General features: G+C 39.4%; 6 non-coding genes across 6 annotated transcripts; all 6 read right to left on the reverse strand.

Annotated features, from left to right (window-relative positions):
* Positions 1-393: 393 nt before the first annotated feature.
* Positions 394-466, reverse strand: TRNAR-CCU (transfer RNA arginine (anticodon CCU)). The gene has a single exon. It is a non-coding gene; the product is annotated as a tRNA-Arg (tRNA).
* A 795-nt stretch (positions 467-1,261) lies between these two features.
* Positions 1,262-1,334, reverse strand: TRNAR-UCG (transfer RNA arginine (anticodon UCG)). Its single transcript has one exon. It is a non-coding gene; the product is annotated as a tRNA-Arg (tRNA).
* A 1,499-nt stretch (positions 1,335-2,833) lies between these two features.
* Positions 2,834-2,906, reverse strand: TRNAR-UCG (transfer RNA arginine (anticodon UCG)). Its single transcript has one exon. It is a non-coding gene; the product is annotated as a tRNA-Arg (tRNA).
* Positions 2,907-3,550: 644 nt separating this feature from the next.
* On the reverse strand, positions 3,551-3,623 carry TRNAR-CCU (transfer RNA arginine (anticodon CCU)). Its single transcript has one exon. It is a non-coding gene; the product is annotated as a tRNA-Arg (tRNA).
* Positions 3,624-6,002: 2,379 nt separating this feature from the next.
* TRNAR-UCG (transfer RNA arginine (anticodon UCG)) lies at positions 6,003-6,075 on the reverse strand. Its single transcript has one exon. It is a non-coding gene; the product is annotated as a tRNA-Arg (tRNA).
* A 4,652-nt stretch (positions 6,076-10,727) lies between these two features.
* TRNAR-UCG (transfer RNA arginine (anticodon UCG)) lies at positions 10,728-10,800 on the reverse strand. The gene has a single exon. It is a non-coding gene; the product is annotated as a tRNA-Arg (tRNA).
* Positions 10,801-12,161: the final 1,361 nt, after the last annotated feature.

Consider the following 12,161-nt stretch of genomic DNA (forward strand, 5'->3'; position numbering starts at 1 on the left):
AAGTGGAGAGAAACTGTTTTGACAGTAGTACAAACTGCTCCTTTCTGGATATGCCAATTTACACACGCTCAAAGGTTGTATATGTTTCATGAATCCTGACTTGCCCTATTCAAGTAGCTGAAAGCCTGTCACCACCTCTAGAAACAACAGTTACACCAATCCAATTCAAATAATTTTTTCCAAAGGAATATCTTCTGCCGGGTCAAAGTTGCATCTGACAAAGATAGGTGTTTAAAAATCTACTTTGTAGCTTCAGAACACCAACATGACCCTGAAGAGTACAGAAGTAAAATGGTACCATTTCAAAGTTCCTAATACCTCATAAGCTTCTGAGCGGAAGCATGTAATAAATATATAAATTTTTCTGGAAAAGTAAGAGTGAATATTGGTTTTCACCTCAGATAGGATTCGAACCCACAATCCCTGGCTTAGGAGGCCAGTGCCTTATCCATTAGGCCACTGAGGCACAGATAAACACTTGTAGTCTAGAGGCATTATTTAAATGTATTCAATCGTCAAACACTGGTGTCTGCACACAGGACATTTCTCAGTTCTCTCCATAAGTAAACTTCCCATTTTCATCCTCTTCCATCCCCGACTTTAACACTCTGTTCTGTGCTATAATGGAGGCTCTGCATTTCGAGCAAGTGGAGAGAAATTGGAGGAGAACCACTTTCGACTCAACACTTCTTCTTTCCTGGATGCTTTTCTCAATAAACTGGGCTTTGACAGTGGTATCAAGCCGTCCTTGTCTTCAGCAGGACACAGAAACAGGCACCAAGTCTCCTAACCAAGTTCAACTACACTCTGCAACTTAATAGACCAATGCATTACAAATTAGCCAACTGTGTCATCAGCAAAGGCAGCCAATGTGCCAATCCTTTATAATTCTTCTGTAGTACTTTTCTTTCTCGTAGGCAAAATTAGCACTTTAACTGCACAAATCATACAGATTTTACACTTGAAGCACTCCATGAACACACACCCTGCATTTCATCTACACACCCTTAAGCTAAAAACCCATTCTGTCAAGTCAAAATTCTGCAACCCTATTACATATTCAGTGCGTGTACATAGAAGCACTTGTTGATGCCACTAACGTGGACAAGATTTTAGGCTGAAGATCCAATCTAAATGACTGTGCAGTATGTACTCCACTTCATGAATAATTAGGAATGAGAACATGATGGCTATAAGAGTATTGGAAGAGCCTGCTTCCATTCTGAATGGAAAGCTGAGTTGTGTGACCATTGGCAAAAACCGACCACGAAGGGACTCAAACCCTCAATCTTCTGATCCGAAGTCAGACGCCTTATCAATTGGGCCACGCGGTCATATGTCCTGCTGTGCTTATTTTTATAATGTAGGTGGTATGCAAGGAAGGGAAATATGATATTGATAGTTATTTAGGTTTACATCCCATTGTGTTTTTTCAGCTCCTTTCAATTAAAGCACTCTTTTGGAATCGATATAATGAGAATGTCACCAGTATGATAAGCTTTTGTTTTCTTTTTTGCATTTAAACCTCTTTCTTAATGAGATTAAAGCTCAGTTGTATGCTTTACATAGCTCTGGATATTTCCAGAAGTGGAGAGAAACTGTTTTGACGGTAGTACAAACTGCTCCTTTCTGGATATGCCAATTTACACACGCTCAAAGATTGTATATGTTTCATGAATCCAGACTTGCCCTATTCAAGTAGCTGAAAGCCTGTCACCACCTCTAGAAACAACAGTTACACCAATCCAATTCAAATAATTTTTTCCAAAGGAATATCTTCTGCCGGGTCAAAGTTGCATCTGACAAAGATAGGTGTTTAAAAATCTACTTTGTAGTTTCAGAACACCAACATGACCCTGAAGAGTACAGAAGTAAAATGGTACCATTTCAAAGTTCCTAATACCTCATAAGCTTCTGAGCGGAAGCATGTAATAAATATATAAATTTTTCTGGAAAAGTAAGAGTTGATATTGGTTTTCATCTCAGATGGGACTCGAATCCACAATCCCTGGCTTAGGAGGCCAGTGCCTTATCCATTAGGACACTGATGGACAGATAAACACTTGGATTCTAGAGGCATTATTTAAATGTATTCAATTGTCTGCACACAGGACATTTCTCAGTTCTCTCCATAAGTAAACTTCCCATTTTCATCCTCTTCCATCCCCGACTTTAACACTCTGTTCTGTGCTATAATGGAGGCTCTGCATTTCGAGCAAGTGGAGAGAAATTGGAGGAGAACCACTTTCGACTCAACACTTCTTCTTTCCTGGATGCTTTTCTCAATAAACTGGGCTTTGACAGTGGTATCAAGCCGTCCTTGTCTTCAGCAGGACACAGAAACAGGCACCAAGTCTCCTAACCAAGTTCAACCACACTCTGCAACTTAATAGACCAATGCATTACAAATTAGCCAACTGTGTCATCAGCAAAGGCAGCCAATGTGCCAATCCTTTATAATTCTTCTGTAGTACTTTTCTTTCTCGTAGGCAAAATTAGCACTTTAACTGCACAAATCATACAGATTTTACACTTGAAGCACTCCATGAACACACACCTTGCATTTCATCTACACACCCTTAAGCTAAAAACCCATTCTGTCAAGTCAAAATTCTGCAACCCTATTACATATTCAGTGCGTGTACATAGAAGCACTTCTTAATGCCACTAACATGGACAAGATTTTAGGCTGAAGATGCAATCTAAATGACTGTGCAGTATGTACTCCACTTCATGAATAATTAGGAATGAGAACATGATGGCTATAAGAGTATTGGAAGAGCATGCTTCCATTCTGAATGGAAAGCTGAGTTGTGTGACCATTGGCAAAAACCGACCACGAAGGGACTCGAACCCTCAATCTTCTGATCCGAAGTCAGACGCCTTATCCATTAGGCCACGCGGTCATATGTCCTGCTGTGCTTATTTTTATAATGTAGGTGGTATGCAAGGATGGGAAATATGATATTGATAGTTATTTAGGTTTACATCCCATTGTGTTTTTTCAGCTCCTTTCAATTAAAGCACTCTTTTGGAATTGATATAATGAGAATGTCACCAGTACGATAAGCTTTTGTTTTCTTTTTTGCATTTAAACCTCTTTCTTCATGAGATTAAAGCTCAGTTGTATGCTTTACATAGTTCTTGATATTTCCAGAAGTGGAGAGAAACTGTTTTGACAGTAGTACAAACTGCTCCTTTCTGGATATGCCAATTTACACACGCTCAAAGGTTGTATATGTTTCATGAATCCTGACTTGCCCTATTCAAGTAGCTGAAAGCCTGTCACCACCTCTAGAAACAACAGTTACCCCAATCCAATTCAAATCATTTTTTCCAAAGGAATATCTTCTGCCGGGTCAAAGTTGCATCTGACAAAGATAGGTGTTTAAAAATCTACTTTGTAGCTTCAGAACACCAACATGACCCTGAAGAGTACAGAAGTAAAATGGTACCATTTCAAAGTTCCTAATACCTCATAAGCTTCTGAGCGGAAGCATGTAATAAATATATAAATTTTTCTGGAAAAGTAAGAGTGAATATTGGTTTTCACCTCAGATGGGATTCGAACCCACAATCCCTGGCTTAGGAGGCCAGTGCCTTATCCATTAGGCCACTGAGGCACAGATAAACACTTGTAGTCTAGAGGCATTATTTAAATGTATTCAATCGTCAAACACTGGTGTCTGCACACAGGACATTTCTCAGTTCTCTCCATAAGTAAACTTCCCATTTTCATCCTCTTCCATCCCCGACTTTAACACTCTGTTCTGTGCTACAATGGAGGCTCTGCATTTCGAGCAAGTGGAGAGAAATTGGAGGAGAACCACTTTCGACTCAACACTTCTTCTTTCCTGGATGCTTTTCTCAATAAACTGGGCTTTGACAGTGGTATCAAGCCGTCCTTGTCTTCAGCAGGACACAGAAACAGGCACCAAGTCTCCTAACCAAGTTCAACCACACTCTGCAACTTAATAGACCAATGCATTACAAATTAGCCAACTGTGTCATCAGCAAAGGCAGCCAATGTGCCAATCCTTTATAATTCTTCTGTAGTACTTTTCTTTCTCGTAGGCAAAATTAGCACTTTAACTGCACAAATCATACAGATTTTACACTTGAAGCACTCCATGAACACACACCTTGCATTTCATCTACACACCCTTAAGCTAAAAACCCATTCTGTCAAGTCAAAATTCTGCAACCCTATTACATATTCAGTGCGTGTACATAGAAGCACTTGTTGATGCCACTAACGTGGACAAGATTTTAGGCTGAAGATCCAATCTAAATGACTGTGCAGTATGTACTCCACTTCATGAATAATTAGGAATGAGAACATGATGGCTATAAGAGTATTGGAAGAGCCTGCTTCCATTCTGAATGGAAAGCTGAGTTGTGTGACCATTGGCAAAAACCGACCACGAAGGGACTCGAACCCTCAATCTTCTGATCCGAAGTCAGACGCCTTATCCATAGGACCACACGGTCATATGTCCTGCTGTGCTTATTTTTATAATGTAGGTGGTATGCAAGGAAGGGAAATATGATATTGATAGTTATTTAGGTTTACATCCCATTGTGTTTTTTCAGCTCCTTTCAATTAAAGCACTCTTTTGGAATCGATATAATGAGAATGTCACCAGTATGATAAGCTTTTGTTTTCTTTTTTGCATTTAAACCTCTTTCTTCATGAGATTAAAGCTCAGTTGTATGCTTTACATAGCTCTGGATATTTCCAGAAGTGGAGAGAAACTGTTTTGACGGTAGTACAAACTGCTCCTTTCTGGATATGCCAATTTACACACGCTCAAAGGTTGTATATGTTTCATGAATCCTGACTTGCCCTATTCAAGTAGCTGAAAGCCTGTCACCACCTCTAGAAACAACAGTTACACCAATCCAATTCAAATCATTTTTTCCAAAGGAATATCTTCTGCCGGGTCAAAGTTGCATCTGACAAAGATAGGTGTTTAAAAATCTACTTTGTAGTTTCAGAACACCAACATGACCCTGAAGAGTACAGAAGTAAAATGGTACCATTTCAAAGTTTCTAATACCTCATGAGCTTCTGAGCGGAAGCATGTAATAAATATATAAATTTTTCTGGAAAAGGAAGAGTGGATATTGGTTTTCATCTCAGACGGGACTTGAACCCACAAACCCTGGCTTAGGAGGCCAGTGCCTTATCCATTAGCCCACTGAGGGATAGATAAACACTGCAGTCTAGAGGCATTATTTAAATGTATTCAATCGTCAAACACTGGTGTCTGCACACAGGACATTTCTCAGTTCTCTCCATAAGTAAACTTCCCATTTTCATCCTCTTCCATCCCCGACTTTAACACTCTGTTCTGTGCTATAATGGAGGCTCTGCATTTCGAGCAAGTGGAGAGAAATTGGAGGAGAACCACTTTCGACTCAACACTTCTTCTTTCCTGGATGCTTTTCTCAATAAACTGGGCTTTGACAGTGGTATCAAGCCGTCCTTGTCTTCAGCAGGACAAAGAAACAGGCACCAAGTCTCCTAACCAAGTTCAACCACACTCTGCAACTTAATAGACCAATGCATTACAAATTAGCCAACTGTGTCATCAGCAAAGGCAGCCAATGTGCCAATCCTTTATAATTCTTCTGTAGTACTTTTCTTTCTCGTAGGCAAAATTAGCACTTTAACTGCACAAATCATACAGATTTTACACTTGAAGTACTCCATGAACACACACCTTGCATTTCATCTACACACCCTTAAGCTAAAAACCCATTCTGTCAAGTCAAAATTCTGCAACCCTATTACATATTCAGTGCGTGTACATAGAAGCACTTGTTGATGCCACTAACGTGGACAAGATTTTAGGCTGAAGATGCAATCTAAATGACTGTGCAGTATGTACTCCACTTCATGAATAATTAGGAATGAGAACATTATGGCTATAAGAGTATTGGAAGAGCCTGCTTCCATTCTGAATGGAAAGCTGAGTTGTGTGACCATTGGCAAAAACCAACCACGAAGGGACTCGAACCCTCAATCTTCTGATCCGAAGTCAGACGCCTTATCCATTTGGCCACGCGGTCATATGTCCTGCTGTGCTTATTTTTATAATGTAGGTGGTATGCAAGGAAGGGAAATATGATATTGATAGTTATTTAGGTTTACATCCCATTGTGTTTTTTCAGCTCCTTTCAATTAAATCACTCTTTTGGAATCGATATAATGAGAATGTCACCAGTATGATAAGCTTTTGTTTTCTTTTTTGCATTTAAACCTCTTTCTTCATGAGATTAAAGCTCAGTTGTATGCTTTACATAGCTCTGGATATTTCCAGAAGTGGAGAGAAACTGTTTTGACGGTAGTACAAACTGCTCCTTTCTGGATATGCCAATTTACACACGCTCAAAGGTTGTGTATGTTTCATGAATCCTGACTTGCCCTATTCAAGTAGCTGAAAGCCTGTCACCACCTCTAGAAACAACAGTTACACCAATCCAATTCAAATCATTTTTTCCAAAGGAATATCTTCTGCCGGGTCAAAGTTGCATCTGACAAAGATAGGTGTTTAAAAATCTACTTTGTAGTTTCAGAACACCAACATGACCCTGAAGAGTACAGAAGTAAAATGGTACCATTTCAAAGTTCCTAATACCTCATAAGCTTCTGAGCGGAAGCATGTAATAAATATATAAATTTTTCTGGAAAAGTAAGAGTTGATATTGGTTTTCATCTCAGATGGGACTCGAATCCACAATCCCTGGCTTATGAGGCCAGTGCCTTATCCATTAGGACACTGAGGGACAGATAAGCACTTGGATTCTAGAGGCATTATTTAAATGTATTCAATTGTCTGCACACAGGACATTTCTCAGTTCTCTCCATAAATAAACTTCCCATTTTCATCCTCTTCCATCAACGACTTTAACACTCTGTTCTGTGCTATAATGGAGGCTCTGCATTTCGAGCAAGTGGAGAGAAATTGGAGGAGAACCACTTTCGACTCAACACTTCTTCTTTCCTGGATGCTTTTCTCAATAAACTGGGCTTTGACAGTGGTATCAAGCCGTCCTTGTCTTCAGCAGGACACAGAAACAGGCACCAAGTCTCCTAACCAAGTTCAACCACACTCTGCAACTTAATAGACCAATGCATTACAAATTAGCCAACTGTGTCATCAGCAAAGGCAGCCAATGTGCCAATCCTTTATAATTCTTCTGTAGTACTTTTCTTTCTCGTAGGCAAAATTAGCACTTTAACTGCACAAATCATACAGATTTTACACTTTTAAGCACTCCATGAACACACACCTTGCATTTCATCTAAACACCGTTAAGCTAAAAACCCATTCTGTCAAGTAAAAATTCTGCAACCCTATTACATATTCATTGCGTGTACATAGAAGCACTTCTTAATGCCACTAACATGGACAAGATTTTAGGCTGAAGATGCAATCTAAATGACTGTGCAGTATGTACTCCACTTCATGAATAATTAGGAATGAGAACATGATGGCTATAAGAGTATTGGAAGAGCCTGCTTCCATTCTGAATGGAAAGCTGAGTTGTGTGACCATTGGCAAAAACCGACCACGAAGGGACTCAAACCCTCAATCTTCTGATCCGAAGTCAGACGCCTTATCCATTGGGCCATGCGGTCATATGTCCTGCTGTGCTTATTTTTATAATGTAGGTGGTATGCAAGGAAGGGAAATATGATATTGATAGTTATTTAGGTTTACATCCCATTGTGTTTTTTCAGCTCCTTTCAATTAAAGCACTCTTTTGGAATCGATATAATGAGAATGTCACCAGTATGATAAGCTTTTGTTTTCTTTTTTGCATTTAAACCTCTTTCTTAATGAGATTAAAGCTCAGTTGTATGCTTTACATAGCTCTGGATATTTCCAGAAGTGGAGAGAAACTGTTTTGACGGTAGTACAAACTGCTCCTTTCTGGATATGCCAATTCACACACGCTCAAAGATTGTATATGTTTCATGAATCCAGACTTGCCCTATTCAAGTAGCTGAAAGCCTGTCACCACCTCTAGAAACAACAGTTACACCAATCCAATTCAAATAATTTTTTCCAAAGGAATATCTTCTGCCGGGTCAAAGTTGCATCTGACAAAGATAGGTGTTTAAAAATCTACTTTGTAGTTTCAGAACACCAACATGACCCTGAAGAGTACAGAAGTAAAATGGTACCATTTCAAAGTTCCTAATACCTCATAAGCTTCTGAGCGGAAGCATGTAATAAATATATAAATTTTTCTGGAAAAGTAAGAGTTGATATTGGTTTTCATCTCAGATGGGACTCGAATCCACAATCCCTGGCTTAGGAGGCCAGTGGCTTATCCATTAGGACACTGAGGGACAGATAAACACTTGGATTCTAGAGGCATTATTTAAATGTATTCAATTGTCTGCACACAGGACATTTCTCAGTTCTCTCCATAAATAAACTTCCCATTTTCATCCTCTTCCATCCCCGACTTTAACACTCTGTTCTGTGCTATAATGGAGGCTCTGCATTTCGAGCAAGTGGAGAGAAATTGGAGGAGAACCACTTTCGACTCAACACTTCTTCTTTCCTGGATGCTTTTCTCAATAAACTGGGCTTTGACAGTGGTATCAAGCCGTCCTTGTCTTCAGCAGGACACAGAAACAGGCACCAAGTCTCCTAACCAAGTTCAACCACACTCTCCAACTTAATAGACCAATGCATTACAAATTAGCCAACTGTGTCATCAGCAAAGGCAGCCAATGTGCCAATCCTTTATAATTCTTCTGTAGTACTTTTCTTTCTCGTAGGCAAAATTAGCACTTTAACTGCACAAATCATACAGATTTTACACTTTTAAGCACTCCATGAACACACACCTTGCATTTCATCTACACACCGTTAAGCTAAAAACCCATTCTGTCAAGTCAAAATTCTGCAACCCTATTACATATTCATTGCGTGTACATAGAAGCACTTCTTAATGCCACTAACATGGACAAGATTTTAGGCTGAAGATGCAATCTAAATGACTGTGCAGTATGTACTCCACTTCATGAATAATTAGGAATGAGAACATGATGGCTATAAGAGTATTGGAAGAGCCTGCTTCCATTCTGAATGGAAAGCTGAGTTGTGTGACCATTGGCAAAAACCGACCACGAAGGGACTCAAACCCTCAATCTTCTGATCCGAAGTCAGATGCCTTATCCATTAGGCCACGCTGTCATATGTCCTGCTGTGCTTATTTTTATAATGTAGGTGGTATGCAAGGATGGGAAATATGATATTGATAGTTATTTAGGTTTACATCCCATTGTGTTTTTTCAGCTCCTTTCAATTAAAGCACTCTTTTGGAATTGATATAATGAGAATGTCACCAGTACGATAAGCTTTTGTTTTCTTTTTTGCATTTAAACCTCTTTCTTCATGAGATTAAAGCTCAGTTGTATGCTTTACATAGTTCTGGATATTTCCAGAAGTGGAGAGAAACAGTTTTGACAGTAGTACAAACTGCTCCTTTCTGGATATGCCAATTTACACACGCTCAAAGGTTGTATATGTTTCATGAATCCTGACTTGCCCTATTCAAGTAGCTGAAAGCCTGTCACCACCTCTAGAAACAACAGTTACACCAATCCAATTCAAATCATTTTTTCCAAAGGAATATCTTCTGCCGGGTCAAAGTTGCATCTGACAAAGATAGGTGTTTAAAAATCTACTTTGTAGCTTCAGAACACCAACATGACCCTGAAGAGTACAGAAGTAAAATGGTACCATTTCAAGGTTCCTAATACCTCATAAGCTTCTGAGCGGAAGCATGTAATAAATATATACATTTTTCTGGAAAAGTAAGAGTGAATATTGGTTTTCACCTCAGATGGGATTCAACCCACAATCCCTGGCTTAGGAGGCCAGTGCCTTATCCATGAGGCCACTGAGGCACAGATAAACACATGCAGTCTAGAGGCATTATTTAAATGTATTCAATCATCTGCACACTGGACATTTCTCAGTTCTCTCCATAAGTAAACTTCCCATTTTCATCCTCTTCCATCCCCGACTTTAACACTCTGTTCTGTGCTATAATGGAGGCTCTTGATTTCGAGCAAGTGGAGAGAAATTGGAGGAGAACCACTTTCGACTCAACACTTCTTCTTTCCTGGATGCTTTTCTCAATAAACTGGGCTTTGACAGTGGTATCAAGCCGTCCTTGTCTTCAGCAGGACACAGAAACAGGCACCAAGTATCCTAACCAAGTTCAACCACACCCTGCAACTTAATAGACCAATGCATTACAAATTAGCCAACTGTGTCATCAGCAAAGGCAGCCAATGTGCCAATCCATTATAATTCTTCTGTAGTACTTTTCTTTCTCGTAGGCAAAATTAGCACTTTAACTGCACAAATCATACAGATTTTACACTTGAAGCACTTCATGAACACATACTTACACACCTTGCATTTCATCTACACACCCTTGAGCTAAAAACCCATTCTGTCAAGTCAAAATTCTGCAACCCTATTACATATTCAGTGCGTGTACATAGAAGCACTTCTTAATGCCACTAACATGGACACGATTTTAGGCTGAAGATGCAATCTAAATGACTATGCAGTATGTACTCCAATTCATGAATAATTAGGAATGAGAACATGATGGCTATAAGAGTATTGGAAGAGCCTGCTTCCATTCTGAATGGAAAGCTGAGTTGTGTGACCATTGGCAAAAACTGACCACGAAGGGACTCGAACCCTCAATCTTCTGATCCGAAGTCAGACGCCTTATCCATTAGGCCATGCGGTCATATGGCCTGCTGTGCTTATTTTTATAATGTAGGTGGTATGCAAGGATGGGAAATATGATATTGATAGTTATTTAGGTTTACATCCCATTGTGTTTTTTCAGCTCCTTTCAATTAAAGCACTCTTTTGGAATTGATATAATGAGAATGTCACCAGTACGATAAGCTTTTGTTTTCTTTTTTGCATTTAAACCTCTTTCTTCATGAGATTAAATCTCAGTTGTATCCTTTACATAGCTCTGGATATTTCCAGAAGTGAAGAGAAACTGTTTTGACAGTAGTACAAACTGCTCCTTTCTGGATATGCCAATTTACACACGCTCAAAGGTTGTATATGTTTCATGAATCCTGACTTGCCCTATTCAAGTAGCTGAAAGCCTGTCACCACCTCTAGAAACAACAGTTACACCAATCCAATTCAAATAATTTTTTCCAAAGGAATATCTTCTGCCGGGTCAAAGTTGCATCTGACAAAGATAGGTGTTTAAAAATCTACTTTGTAGTTTCAGAACACCAACATGACCCTGAAGAGTACAGAAGTAAAATGGTACCATTTCAAAGTTCCTAATACCTCATAAGATTCTGAGCGGAAGCATGTAATAAATATATAAATTTTTCTGGAAAAGTAAGAGTGGATATTGATTTTCATCTCAGATGGGACTCGAACCCACAATTCCTGGCTTAGGAGGCCAGTGCCATATCCATTAGGCCGCTGAGGGACAGATAAACACTGCAGTCTAGAGGCATTATTTAAATGTATTCAATCGTCAAACACTGGTGTCTGCACACAGGATATTTCTCAGTTCTCTCCATAAGTAAACTTCCCATTTTCATCCTCTTCCATCCCTGACTTTAACACTCTGTTCTGTGCTATAATGGAGGCTCTGCATTTCGAGCAAGTGGAGAGAAATTGGAGGAGAACCACTTTCGACTCAACACTTCTTCTTTCATGGATGCTTTTCTCAATAAACTGGGCTTTGACAGTGGTATCAAGTCGTCCTTGTCTTCAGCAGGACACAGAAACAGGCACCAAGTCTCCTAACCAAGTTCAACCACACTCTGCAACTTAATAGACCAATGCTTTACAAATTAGCCAACTGTGTCATCAGCAAAGGCAGCCAATGTGCCAATCCTTTATAATTCTTCTGTAGTACTTTTCTTTCTCGTAGGCAAAATTAGCACTTTAACTGCACAAATCATACAGATTTTACACTTGAAGCACTCCATGAACACATACTTACACACCTTGCATTTCATCTACACACCCTTAAACTAAAAACCCATTCTGTCAAGTCAAAATTCTGCAACCCTATTACATATTCAGTGGGTGTACATAGAAGCACTTCTTAATGCCACTAACATG

Source organism: Lissotriton vulgaris, chromosome 5, assembly GCF_964263255.1.
Source record: "Lissotriton vulgaris chromosome 5, aLisVul1.2, whole genome shotgun sequence".
In the NCBI taxonomy this organism is placed as follows: Eukaryota; Metazoa; Chordata; class Amphibia; order Caudata; family Salamandridae; genus Lissotriton; species Lissotriton vulgaris.